The sequence below is a fragment of the Pseudophryne corroboree genome, chromosome 5, assembly GCF_028390025.1.
Source record: "Pseudophryne corroboree isolate aPseCor3 chromosome 5, aPseCor3.hap2, whole genome shotgun sequence".
In the NCBI taxonomy this organism is placed as follows: Eukaryota; Metazoa; Chordata; class Amphibia; order Anura; family Myobatrachidae; genus Pseudophryne; species Pseudophryne corroboree.
Window position 1 is genome coordinate 806,385,131 of NC_086448.1, and position 14,376 is coordinate 806,399,506.

General features: G+C 47.7%; 1 long non-coding RNA gene across 1 annotated transcript in view; it reads left to right on the top strand.

Moving 5' to 3' along the window:
* The first annotated feature begins 231 nt into the window (after positions 1–231).
* Positions 232–14,376, top strand: part of LOC134929496 (uncharacterized) — a 221,121-nt gene continuing 206,976 nt past the window's right edge. The window contains exon 1 of the long non-coding RNA XR_010178591.1: positions 232–319. This is a non-coding gene — a long non-coding RNA (uncharacterized LOC134929496). The remainder of the gene's footprint in view (positions 320–14,376) is intronic.

The window sequence follows — 14,376 nt, forward strand, 5'->3', positions numbered from 1 at the left end:
GGGACCCAGTTTTAAAAAATCAGCGGGTCCCACAGGACGCGCTGTGATTACCGCTGCACACCGCGACCAGCCAAGTGTAGTAATCCTCCTGCAGCTTCCCCTTCCAATTGGTGCTGCGCTGCCGTGAGCTCCTCGCCCCCCGTCATTGATAGACGGGGTTGGTGTAGCACGGTTGGTGCCGCCTCCTCGTCCACTTACTATTGGTGCTGCGCTGACGGGAGCTTCCTCCTCCTCCCCCCCCCCCCCCAAGCTGCATCTTTCCGCTGATGACACCTCACAGCGGGGGACATGGAGAGAGCGCGCTGCCGCCGATTGATAGGTAGGATGCCCCCCCTCGGGCCCGTACACGGGCCACTGACAGGCCAGTTTAAAGCATTATTGCAGGCCCTGGTAGACCGTCAGCGCAGCGAATGTACTGTGACAGCTGCTGGGTGCCTGCTCCAGCTCCCCAGTCTCCAAATAAAACCGGTGTAGTTTCCTGCCTGTAGGCTGCGGGGGAGGTACATGATGCGGGCCGCCGCCCAATCAGCTCGTGATCGGTGCTGAGTGCCTGTATGTGCGGGAGTGGTATGGGTGGTGCGGAAGCTGCAAGGGCAAATGGGGAATGGAGGTGGGCTCCTGCAGTGATGGATTCCCCATGCCCCCATCCCTCTCCTTTTACCTAAAGGCAGCTGTGAAACAACAGGAAAATATGGGGGAAGTGGCAATAGTAGCAACGGCACTATGGTCCTCCTGGTCATTTCCATAGGGAACGCAGCTCCTCCTCTACACATGCTGCGCTCCCTATTATGAGCTCCTTCAGCAGTGAGTTACAGGCTCTGCAATGCAGCTCTGCCCCAGCTTTATAAATCACTGTACAGCTTACTTCCCTGATCCCAACTAAAGTATGTGTTATCCCCCCTGCCCAAGTGTGTGTGCCACAGGCCCTAGTAACCCAGTATGTGTCCCTCCAAAGTCCCCAGTATGTGTCACCATGTCCTCCCCACCAAGAAGACCCAGTGTGTGTGTGTGTCTGTGCGTTTGTCACCCAGGACCCTGTATGTGTGTGTGAACTCCTCCCCCCAATGTGTGTCACCATGTCCCCATCAAGACTCTGTATACGTGTGCGACACCATGCCCCCCCCCTTAATGCCAGTGTATTTGTGAAATCATGTCATCCCCAGGCCCCAGTGTGTGTGTCACCATGGCCTCCTCCCCTAAGCCCCAGTGTTTTTTCATATGCCTCACCCCCCATTATTATGCATATCACCATGCCCATCCAGTCCTCAATATATGTATTCATGTTGCCCCATGCCCGTGTTTGTATCTTATAAAATCTTGTATCGTGCTCTGCCTGGCGCAATGTGTATAATGACGTGCTCTGCCTGGCGCAATGTGTATAATGACGTGCTCTGCCTGGCGCAATGTATATAATGACGTGCTCTGCCTGGCGCAATGTGTATAATGACGTGCTCTGCCTGGCGCAATGTGTATAATGACGTGCTCTGCCTGGCGCAATGTGTATAATGACGTGCTCTGCCTGGCGCAATGTGTATAATGACGTGCTCTGCCTGGCGCAATGTATATAATGACGTGCTCTGCCTGGCGCAATGTGTATAATGACGTGCTCTGCCTGGCGCAATGTGTATAATGACGTGCTCTGCCTGGCGCAATGTGTATAAAGACGTGCTCTGCCTGGCGCAATGTGTATAATGACGTGCTCTGCCTGGCGCAATGTGTATAATGACGTGCTCTGCCTGGCGCAATGTGTATAATGACGTGCTCTGCCTGGCGCAATGTGTATAATGACGTGCTCTGCCTGGCGCAATGTGTATAATGACGTGCTCTGCCTGGCGCAATGTGTATAATGACGTGTTCTGCCTGGCGCAATGTGTATAATGACGTGTTCTGCCTGGCGCAATGTGTATAATGACGTGTTCTGCCTGGCGCAATGTGTATAATAACGTGCTGTGCCTGGAGCAAAGTGTATAATGTGCTGTATCTGGCGCATTGTGCATAGGAGGTTCTACCTGGTTCAAAGTGTATAAGCGGCATTACTATGTGGTCACACCCCGTCCTCATGAAGTCACGCCCCGTCCCCATGAAGCCACCCCCCTAAAATTTTGCAGCGCACCTTCGGCGCGCACCGCCTATACTTTCCATTCTGGAAAGTGGCACACCAATTCACTTTCTGCCTAAGGGCATCAAAATGTCTAGTTGCACCTCTGGTGCAGGGGGTCCTGCATGCTACGCAGCATTGTCACCCCCATCCCCCCCATCTTGCAACACTTTTGTAGTGTCCAAACAAGATTAAGATTAATACGAACCTTCATTCCAATGGGACCCAGAAAAAGACCGGTAGGACCCCAATTTTTAAAAGCAAGGGGTCCCTGGGACCCACTTTTTTTTTGGCTCAGCGCGATCACTGACTATAACCCACCCAAATCCAACTCTCTCTGCACATGTTACATCTGCCCCACCTGCAGTGCACATGGTTTTGCCCATTAGAGGAAAATGTTGTTTTGCAATCAACCTTGAATTAAGCCCTAAGTAAAATAAAATTAACGAGACTTTAGGCGGACATTATTCCAAGACACAAACTTATACTTAATAATAGTGATGAACGGGTTCGGATCCTCAGGATCCGAACCCCCCCGAACTTCACCCTTTTTTGCACGGGTCCGAGCAGACTCGGATCCTCCCACCTTGCTCGGTTAACCCGAGCGCGCCCAAACGTCATCATCCCGCGGTCGGATTCTCGCGAGATTCGTATTCTATATAAGGAGCCACGCGTCGCAGCCATTTTTCACTCGTGCATTGGAGATGATCGTGAGAGGACGTGGCTGGCGTCCTCTCAGTTTCTACGTTCAGTGTGCTGCAAATATCTGTGTTCAGTGTGCTGCAAATTGTGCTGCAAATATCTGTGCTCAGTGTGCTGCAAATATCTGTGCTCAGTGTGCTGCAAGTGCAAATATCTACGTTCTCTGCCTGAAAAACGCTCCATATCTGACTGTGCTCAGTGTGCTGCAAATATCTGTGCTCAGTGTGCTAATTGCTTTATTGTGGGGACTGGAGACCAGCAGTATTATATAGTAGGAGGACAGTGCAGAGTTTTGCTGACCAGTGACCACCAGTAATATACGTTCTCTGCCTGAGAAACGCTCCATATCTGTGCTCAGTGTGCTGCATATATCTGTGCTCACACTGCTTTATTGTGGGGACTGGAGACCACTAGTATTATATAGGAGGAGTACAGTGCAGAGTTTTGCTGACCAGTGACCACCAGTAATATATGTTCTCTGCCTGAAAAACGCTCAATATCTGTGCTCAGTGTGCTAATTGCTTTATTGTGGGGACTGGGGACCAGCAGTATTATATAGTAGGAGGACAGTGCAGAGTTTTGCTGACCAGTGACCACCAGTATTATACGTTCTCTACCTGAAAAACGCTCCATATCTGTGCTCAGTGTGCTGCATATATCTGTGCTCACAGTGCTTTATTGTGGGGACTGGGGACCAGCAGTATTATATAGTAGGAGGACAGTGCAGAGTTTTGCTGACCAGTGACCACCAGTATTATACGTTCTCTGCCTGAAAAACGCTCCATATCTGTGCTGCATTGTAGTATATAGTAGGAGGACAGTGCAGAATTTTGCTGACCACCAGTATAACTATATATATAGCAGTACGGTACAGAAGGCCACTGCTCTACCTACCTCTGTGTCGTCAAGTATACTATCCATCCATACCTGTGGTGCATTTCAGTTTTGCACAGTTTGCTGACCACCAGTATATACTATATAGCAGTACGGTACAGAAGGCCAGTGCTCTACCTACCTCTGTGTCGTCAAGTATACTATCCATCCATACCTGTGGTGCATTTCAGTTTTGCACAGTTTGCTGACCACCAGTATATACTATATAGCAGTACGGAACAGAAGGCCACTGCTCTACCTACCTCTGTGTCGTCAAGTATACTATCCATCCATACCTGTGGTGCATTTCAGTTTTGCACAGTTTGCTGACCACCAGTATATACTATATAGCAGTACGGTACAGAAGGCCACTGCTCTACCTACCTCTGTGTCATCAAGTATACTATCCATCCATACCTGTGGTGCATTTCAGTTTTGCACAGTTTGCTGACCACCAGTACATACTTGCCTACTTTTGAAAACCAGTTTCAGGGAGATTCCAGGTGGTAGCAGAATGGCACACAGTTGCAGAGGCGTGTCATGCTCTGCCCAAAGGGTGTGTCTAGCTCCACCTATGGGAGTGTTTATTGCCACTCAGGGGTGTGTCCTGAATTGGCAGGTGAAAGCTATAGTACTAAAAGCAGCAATAAAGACAAAAAAAAGAGTAATAATATAGGTGCACTATATATTAATGTACCGTGTACAGTTGTTAGAAGAGATGGACAAACAGAAAATCTATGTACACTGGTTCGGGGGGTGTAGTATGTCTGACTGCCGGGGAGGGGCGAGTGCAGCAAGCCCCTTGCGGGCTTGCTGCGCTCGCCACGCTACGGGCTCGGTGGCGACGGTTCTATTCCTACTCTATGGGTGTCATGGACACCCACGAGTGGAAATAGTCCCTGTTGGTCGGCATGCCGACCATCGGGATAGTGAGGGGGCGGGATGTCGGTGGAGGTCATGTGACTGTCTGTCTCCCGACCGCCGGTCACATGAATACCACCCCTGGTGCGGGACTGTGTGTTTGTATACACACACATTCATAAGATTTGTACAGTAGTGTTCACTCTAGGAGTGAAAAGGGGCAGGGCGCCGGACCGCGCGTCCGAAATGGGGGGGCAGCCACGCAAATTAGGGGGCGTGGCCACGTCTACATCATTTTAGGGGCGGTGCGGCCCACAGACACTACTATAGAGAGCGTCTGTGGCCGGCGACGTCACTGTTGGGGGCGTGCCCAGCACCTCCGTCGGTGCTGGGCTTCCCCCAGCCCTCTCCCAATGCGTGAATGGATGCCGCGCGCATGCGCACGGCATCTATACACGCCGGGAGGGCAGGAAGCGGGCGGCTGTTCTAGCAGGGCGCCGCAAAAGGGGCAGGGCGGGTTTTGCCTGCTAAAAAACGGGCAGGGCGCGGCGCCCTGCTAAAACAGCCTAGAGTGAACACTATACAGTATATACTGTATAATATTTGGCCCAGGTCTGGCACTCCAGGCTCCGTAAGTTACTTTGCCAGTGCCCTCTGAAAATGAATAATAAACTTGTGTAAACAGGTGCGGCACTCAGGCTTAGCGGGAGATAGCAGGGAGCGTGCATACGCATGCTCTTCCCCCATATCCATGAATGGGACAGCCGGCAGCAGCAGGCTACGGGAGGCAGTGATGCGTATGTGAGATACGCTGCTTCCACATCCCTTCATGCAGCTTAACCCTAACCCTGCCCCCTCCTTCCCCGCAGCCTAACCCTAATCCTCCCTGGGAGTGCCTAAACCTAACCGCCCTCCCCACAGCCTAAGTGCCTAAACCCAGTGAAAGGATTTGCCCTTATATTCTTTAACCCTCGATGTGATGGCCTCTCAGACGTCTGGGAGTGTAAACCTTTATGCTATCAGTTACATGCACAACACAAGCAGTAAAAATTCACACTGGTTTATTGTTCGTTTAACAAAAGTATATAAGACAATGCATATGGGTGTAACTGACATGTCGTTACACTCCCATTGGCTCGTTGGTAGTTACCAGGCAGAATAGAAAAAGGCGGATGTTCATATATGGGTTTTCTACAAGTTTCTCAAAACATTTAACAAAGTCTGTAACAGGTTTCATCTGGTATAGAACTGACCTTGAGAAACAGACACATACAAGCCTTATATTATATGAACAGACAAAGGCATCTTGTAGAGAGTGCGTACGTGTCTATTCAAACACATAACAATTCATATAGCATGTTTAACCCTTCAATCCCCTCTTAGAATCATGATTGTTATATGACATGATTCTTGAGTGAGGCTCCTTTCTTGTTCCTCCAGTTCTTGAGATATTGGACATAGTCGTCGGGTCCCTTACTATCAGAGGAGGTGACAGGACTGGTGGTTATATCATAGTACATCAGGGCCTTATCAATGCCTTTGGAGGTAAGTTTCTTTCCACAGGGAATTACACAATAAACTATAATGCCTACAAGAATTAAAGTTACAAGTATGAATATGCTTATTTGCACAAGAGCCTGTTTCCAATTTTCAAACCACCCAAAATATTGGCTCCATGGGTTATCAATACCTGAATTTTTCTTAAGTTCTATGGATAAGGTTTCTAACTTGTTTATGGCTAAAGTAACCTTACCATTGGGACCAGTGTTGTCAGGAATATATGTACAACAGCCTTCCACCTTACTAATGTAAACACATGTACCGCCTTTTTCTGCTAGGATCATGTCAAGGGCCATTCTATTTTGGAATGTCATTTGGGAAGTGGCTTCTAGCTGTTCAGCTATACCTTTAAGAGCATCTTTGGTATCATTAACAAATCTTTGTTGATTATAATATATATAATTAATCCAGGCTACGTTTTTATTTACAGTTACTATAGGAAACAATGACTCAAAACCCGCAGCCACCTCATCTCTAGCTTTGAACTCATTTGGAACACCTCTTGGGACCCCTATAGCATCAATGTATACGTGGGGGTCAAAGCTACCTCCTGGGAGTGCTCTTTTCTTTCGATTAGCAGGAGTATTAGAGGGAGGAGTGGGGTCATCGGTGATCATTAAAAAGGCTGAAAAAACAATTTTCCTGTTCTAGGGGTATATTAAGGGGCACTGTACCTAGGTGGGGCCTAGATTTGCCACAGACATAACAGTTGATGTATGTGGCTACGTGTGTATTGGAGGAATTGTACCACAAGGTGGGGACCCCATCTGTTTGTGTGATGTCGACTTCACATATTGTGAGGTGAATGAGGGCCAGTAGGGCTATCGAGATAGTCCCCAGGATAGAGATAGGGGGCAGGTTCTTCATCGTTTTCTGTTCTTCTGTCTTCGCTAGGTGGGAGGTCAGGGCTGTCTGCCCCGGTTCGTACCTCACTGGAATCACTTGCTTCCCTCTCTAGGTCTGGTCTAGGAACCTTTTCCACTCGGGATGCATGGATCCAGGTAGGACTTTCCTCTGTCAGGACTGCTGTTCGGGTAACTGCTACGACCTCTGTCTCTGGACCATAGGTGAAGTCTCCTGGGCTCTTGTTCCTGGGGAGCACCTTCACCACGACTCTGTCTCTGACTTTAAAGGGGTGTGTAGGTTCCTGTGGATTCAAAGGGTTTTTACAAACAACCTCATGTTCAATTTCATTCAGTTTTGTTATCAGGGACCTGACATACTCTAAAAGGGTCTACCCATTAGTATTTCAAAGGGTGAGTATCCTAGAGTTTTCTGTGGGGCATTCAAGATGCTGGTGTTTAGCTTTATTAGGGTTGTTCCTGAGGCAAGTGATGCATCTGCTAACATACTGGTCCACAAGTGATTTGGCATTAGTAACATAAAAAATCATTGGTTAGTAGGAGGAGTGTTGTGGCTTCACCACGGTGACCAACACCACGGCAATGGGCAACGAGCAAAGGGGCACTGCACTGGGGTATACAGGGTTTCCCCTCTTTGCAGATTAATCCTGATTTAGGATTTTTTCTGCAGAATTGGGTAAGTTCAGTCGGAGAGATCAGCATTAGTCGCAGCAGCTTGAAGTTGAGTGAGCAGATGGACGCTGTCAAGGGAGGGACATGCTCTAGTGAGTGCAATGAGTTCTGCAGCTTGCGCGGACTGATAAGGTATTGGCAGGGTTTCCAACACAGTGTCAGGGAGGGTGACAATGGCATAGCCAGCCTGGTATGTATTGTCATTGGGCCTACTACAGGAGCCGTCAACAAAAACTATGTCTGCGCCTGGTATGGGAACGGGAGACATGTCAAGTCTGGGAGAAGTTTCAGCTTCAATGGAAGCAGCACAGTCATGTAGGTCGGGTGGTTCATCCTCGGGACCTTTCAAGCCTAAAAGGGCATTGAGAATGGGTGCAGGGCCAGAAGAACTAGCAGTGTACTTAATGGTAAGGGTAGGGTTACTCAAAAGGAGTACTTCATATCCACTAAGGCGTTGTGCTGACATGTGCTGTGTGTAAGCCTTTAAGTATTGCCAGGACATCATGTGTGGTGTGGAGTACTGTGATGTGGCCTAAAGTGAGGGTAGTGGCCATTTCTGCAACCATTGCACAGGCTGCCAAAGCCCCGAGGCAGGCAGGCATACCTTGCACAGACACTGGCATGACTTTGGGAAAAAAATGCCACGGGGCGCAACTTCCCTCCATGAAACTGTGTGAGCACCCCCGCCATGGTTTTACAATTGTCCCTTGCATATAGATGGAAAGGTAGTACATAATTGGGGAGGCCAAGTGCCGGACTTTTTATCAACATACATTTTAAACTTTCATATGCAGTTAACATTTCTTGTGACCATTGTACAGTTTTAGGTTTGTCCTTCAGTGTGGCTTGTCTCAAAATGTTATCATAATAGGAGCAATCAGAAATCCACTGTCTGCAGTAATTTACCATACCCAGGAAGGACAGTAGTTCCTTCTGGGTAGTTGGGGTGACCAGGCCCAATACAGACTGTATGCGTTGTGGACTGACTTTCCTCTCTCCCTGAGTGAGCACAAAACCTAAGTAATCAACATGCTTTTTTTTTACACCATTGCATTTTTATTTTGGACACCTTGTGTCCACATTCACAAAGCCAGTTTAGTAATGAAACACCATCCTCTCGGCAGGCCTCCTCAGTTTGACTACAGAGCAGCAGATCATCTGCATACTGTAGCAGGACTGAACCATGGTGAGGTTGCCAGGGCCTCAATGTGGCCTGGAGACAACAGGTGCGTCAATAATCTGCACCAGGTAAGTTGTTTACCCTCAAAAGAAAAGGCAAAAAGTAATTGTGTCTGTGAATCTACAGGCATGCTGAAAAAAGGCATTCTTCAAATCAATTACAGAGAAGAACGCAGCATCTGCAGGGATTGCAGAAATGAGTGAGTTTACATCTGGAACAATTGGTGCAATTGGGACAATTAGCTGATTGATCGCTCTGAGATTCTGTACAAATCTTATACTGCCATCAGCTTTTGCAACAGGGTTCACAGGAGTACAGTATGGTGATACAATATGTCTGAGAATAGCCTGTTGTAAGAATTGCTGTATCATGGGGCGGAGACCTTCTATCTTTTCTGGTGAGAGGGGATACTGCATAAGTCAGAACACAAAACACTGGTTGTTGCACCGCTGTCCACTAAAAAGGGAATTTTACTTCCATTTATAATAAGTGGCAGCAGAGGTGAATCTTTACTATGACGGGAGAGTTGAATAAAGGCTGGGATGCCCTCCTCCGGGCCCCGTCAGTGCGCGGGGTCTTTGGAATCTTCCCTGACTGCGGGGTTGGTTCTGTCTGTCAAAGCGTCTGGAGTTCTGATAGTTATGAGTGGGTGGGGAAGTGAGTAAGCTTTCTGAGTTAAGCAAAGGTAAGCCAGCGTCATCTGTCCAGCAGTCCTTAAACCTTTTCCAAAACGCAGTAACAGACTATGAAGGTTTCTGTTTACAAGCCACAGCGACAGGCAAAAAAGCACAGGCTTTAAAGACTTCCTTCATATGTGTATAGCTGCGTCCTTTGCAAGCTTTGCGCAAACAAGATATACAGCCATCGAGGGTAATAGTGGGCTTGGGACAGTGTTTTACTATTATCTAAACTCTGGGTTATTGGTGCTAGGGATAGAGCTAGTGGACGCACCCTCCAGCAGTGAAGTTGGAGGCGATCCCATCTAGTGTGAAAGGGTTACTGCTGCCAAGAGATTTGTGTCTCTGAGCGCAGGATACATTGGAATGCAAGGGGGAGGGAGAGGGATTTCAAAGATTTATAGTTTCTCTGCAGCGTCGCTTCTGTGCTGTTGGAAACTGACATTTTTTCTTAAATCTCCATATAGAAAAGGTAATTACTGCCTTCCCGTAGGAATGGGTCCTGTCCTGCTTTCTCTGTCCATCCCGCTAAATTATCCACCCATGGGTTAACTAAGTAATACTCTGAGGTAGAGTTACGGGCAACATACATCTTGCATGTCTCACCAGGGAGGGGCGGGGGATATGTAGTTTTTTACTCTGACTAGAGCCCATTGTCAGACAGTAATATAAATCAACAATACAACTTTTAAAAGAAAATATCTAAAATATACAACACTCTACTTACTATACATGCATCAGCTTAACCAGTTAATTAGTCATTGACAATATCACAATATTATCTGTATAGTGAGAACATGAAATCTTTTGACGAGTACGATACTTACCATTCGTACAAGATGTCAGAAAAATACAGCGTTTTAAACAGGAAGCAAGAAAAGTGTTTGAGTAAAGATATCTGGCAGACGAAAACTTACCAGCCGTCTGGACCAAATATAAGAACTTATCTCACTACAAACATACAAGTATAGACGATCAAATCGAGGTATAATCTACGTTACGTATAGACCCCAGGTCTATTTTTTAAGTATCCCAGATACTGACGTCTTTGGAGAATTGCGCTTGGACCCCTGGTCCTTTCTCAGACGTATCTTTAAGTCCCAGACATTAAAGATTCTATGGTATCCCTGATACCTGTTTTATGCTTTTACATAAAACTTCGTAATATTAAGTCCCGGACTTAAATATTACCTTGTCACGTGTTCCCGGAACACTGACACGGATTCAGCTTCAGTGTATGACCGCAATCCTGTATGGCAAAGACAGACAATAAATTCTCTATCTTACCATTCAGGGACGATCACTGAATCGCGGACATAGCCCCCAGCTGAAAGGATTTGCCCTTATATTCTTTAACCCTCGATGTGATGGCCTCTCAGACGTCTGGGAGTGTAAACCTTTATGCTATCAGTTACATGCACAACACAAGCAGTAAAAATTCACACTGGTTTATTGTTCGTTTAACAAAAGTATATAAGACAATGCATATGGGTGTAACTGACATGTCGTTACACTCCCATTGGCTCGTTGGTAGTTACCAGGCAGAATAGAAAAAGGCGGATGTTCATATATGGGTTTTCTACAAGTTTCTCAAAACATTTAACAAAGTCTGTAACAGGTTTCATCTGGTATAGAACTGACCTTGAGAAACAGACACATACAAGCCTTATATTATATGAACAGACAAAGGCATCTTGTAGAGAGTGCGTACGTGTCTATTCAAACACATAACAATTCATATAGCATGTTTAACCCTTCACCCAGCCCCCTCCTCCCTGCAGCCTAACCCTTACTGGGGGTGCCTAAACCCAAACCCCCCCTCCCCGCAGCCTAACCGCCCCTGGGGGTGGCTAAACCTAAACCCCCTCCTCCCCTGCGGTCTAACACTAACAGTGTCCGCACGCTTATCTTCGGGATGCGGGTATCGGGATACCGGCATCAGCATTTTGTTTGTCTTCTGCCTGTGTGTCAGGATTCAAGTGCCGGGAGTCCAAATGCCTGCATCCCGACTGCATCCTGAGAGGGGGTAGTGCCTCTCCAGCAAAGTGCCTCCCTGTATTATTGCCCTTTCAGGGGACCGGGGTGGATTTCAGACCTAACACATAATGCCATTTTAATGTCAAAATACTGAGCCCATACACTGTCAATTTGCTGTTCACTGGACTTGTCATATTGGTGGCTGTGCTGTGGAAATGGGGACTACACTGAGCTCTTACCTATAGGAGCTCTGTGCTGGATCCTCATAGTTGGTGGTAGAGGGAAGTAATCGCGGGTCGTGGTAGGGGGCGGAGCCTGTGAGAGGGGCGGGGCCTCGACTTCCAGATGGTACCGTTGCTGTATCAGGTAAAAAAATATTTAACATCTCTGAGGGGAAGAGGGGGGTCGCAGGCAGGGCCTCGGCTGTGGGTTGGCTGCCACTGCTGTACCCTGTCTCTGAGGGGGGAAGGTAGGGAGATCGGCACTGAAGGGTCTTGAGACAGCTATCTGCAACAGCTGATCGTTGCTGAGCAGGGAGAGTGCCTCACAACACAGCGTCTCCCTGCATTGCTAACCCCACCCCCCCTTCAGCCCTCACACGGATCCAGTCTCTGCCTGCAGCTCCTGTTCCTGGTGACGGCTGCAGTGCAGAGCCTCCGCTCAGACAGTCACAGCTACCCACAATGACGGCACGGACTTCTGCCGTGCAGGTCCCGTCCCCGTTATTTCTGGACTCGCGCATGCGCAGTCCAGATTCTCACAGGGAACCATAGAAACCGTGAGTCGTAGGAAGGTTTGCGGGGCAGCGGGAGGCTCAAAGAAAAAACGGGAGCCTCCCGCTGAATGCGGGAGGGTAGGCAAGTCTGCACCAGTATATACTATATAGCAGTACGGTACAGAAGGCCACTGCTCTACCTACCTCTGTGCCGTCAAGTATACTATCCATCCATACCTGTGGTGCATTTCAGTTTTGCACAGTTTGCTGACCACCAGTATATAATATATAGCAGTACGGTACAGTAGGCCACTGCTCTACCTACCTCTGTGTCGTCAAGTATACTATCCATCCATACCTGTGGTGCATTTCAGTTTTGCACAGTTTGCTGACCACCAGTATATAATATATAGCAGTACGGTACAGTAGGCCACTGCTATACCTACCTCTGTGTCGTCAAGTATACTATCCATCCATACCTGTGGTGCATTTCAGTTTTGCACAGTTTGCTGACCACCAGTATATACTATATAGCAGTACGGTACAGAAGGCCACTGCTCTACCTACCTCTGTGTCGTCAAGTATACTATCCATCCATACCTGTGGTGCATTTCAGTTTTGCACAGTTTGCTGATCACCAGTATAACACTATATATATAGCAGTACGGTACAGTAGTCCACTGCTCTAACTACCTCTGTGTCGTCAAGTATACTATCCATCCATACCTGTGGTGCATTTCAGTTTTGTACAGTTTGCTGACCACCAGTATATACTATATAGCAGTACGGTACAGAAGGCCACTGCTCTACCTACCTCTGTGTCGTCAAGTATACTATCCATCCATACCCGTGGTGCATTTCAGTTTTGCACAGTTTGCTGACCACCAGTATATAATATATAGCAGTACAGTACAGTAGGCCACTGCTCTACCTACCTCTGTGTCGTCAAGTATACTATCCATCCATACCTGTGGTGCATTTCAGTGCTGCTGTTGTTGCTGCTGGGAGTCGATCGTCATCCTAGAGGGGAAGTCGGAAGACCACTTGTACTACTTCCAGTAAGCAATTGACTGTTCAACAGTCCTTTGCGAGGAAGATGAAATATCACAGCAGTCATCCTGCTGCAAAGCGGATAACTCAGGCCTTGGCAGCCTAGGTGGTGAGAAACGTGTTTCTGGTATCCACCGTTAATTCACAGGAAACTAGAGATTTGATTGAGGTACTGTGTCCCCGGTACCAAATACCATCTAGGTTCCATTTCTCTAGGCAGGCGATACCGAAAATGTACACAGACCTCAGAAAAAGAGTCACCAGTGTCCTAAAAAATGCAGTTGTACCTAATGTCCACTTAACCACGGACATGTGGACAAGTGGAACAGGGCAGACTCAGGACTATATGACTGTGACAGCCCACTGGGTAGATGTATTGCCTCCCGCAGCAAGAACAGCAGTGGCGGCACCAGTAGCAGCATCTCGCAAATGCCAACTCGTTCCTAGGCAGGCTATGCTTTGTATCACCGCTTTCCATAAGATGCACAGAGCTGACAACCTCTTCCGGAAACTGAGGAACATCATCGCAGAATGGCTTACCCCAATTGGACTCTCCTGGGGACATCGGACAACGCCACCAATATTGTGCGTGCATTACATCTGGGCAAATTCCAGCACGTCCCATGTTTTGCACATACATTGAATTTGGTGGTTCAGAATTATTTAAAAAACGACAGGGGCGTGCAAGAGATGCTGTCGGTGGCCCGAAGAATTGCGGGCCACTTTCAGCATTCAGCCACCGCGTACCGAAGACTGGAGCACCAGCAAACAGTCCTGAACCTGCTCTGCCATCATCTGAACCAAGAGGTGGTAACGAGGTGGAATCAACCCTCTATATGCTTCAGAGGATGGAGGAGCAGCAAAAGGCCATTCAAGCCTATACATCTGCCTACGATATAGGCAAAGGAGGGGGAATGCACCTGACTCAAGCGCAGTGGAGAATGATTTCAACGTTGTGCAAGGTTCTGCAACCCTTTGAACTTGCCACACGTGAAGTCAGTTCAGACACTGCCAGCCTGAGTCAGGTCATTCCCCTCATCGGGCTTTTGCAGAAGAAAAGAAGGAAAGGAACTGATGTTACAGCGCATATAGATTAGTACTAAAAAAAAAAAAAATTATTAAAACACATACAAACATATATATAAATT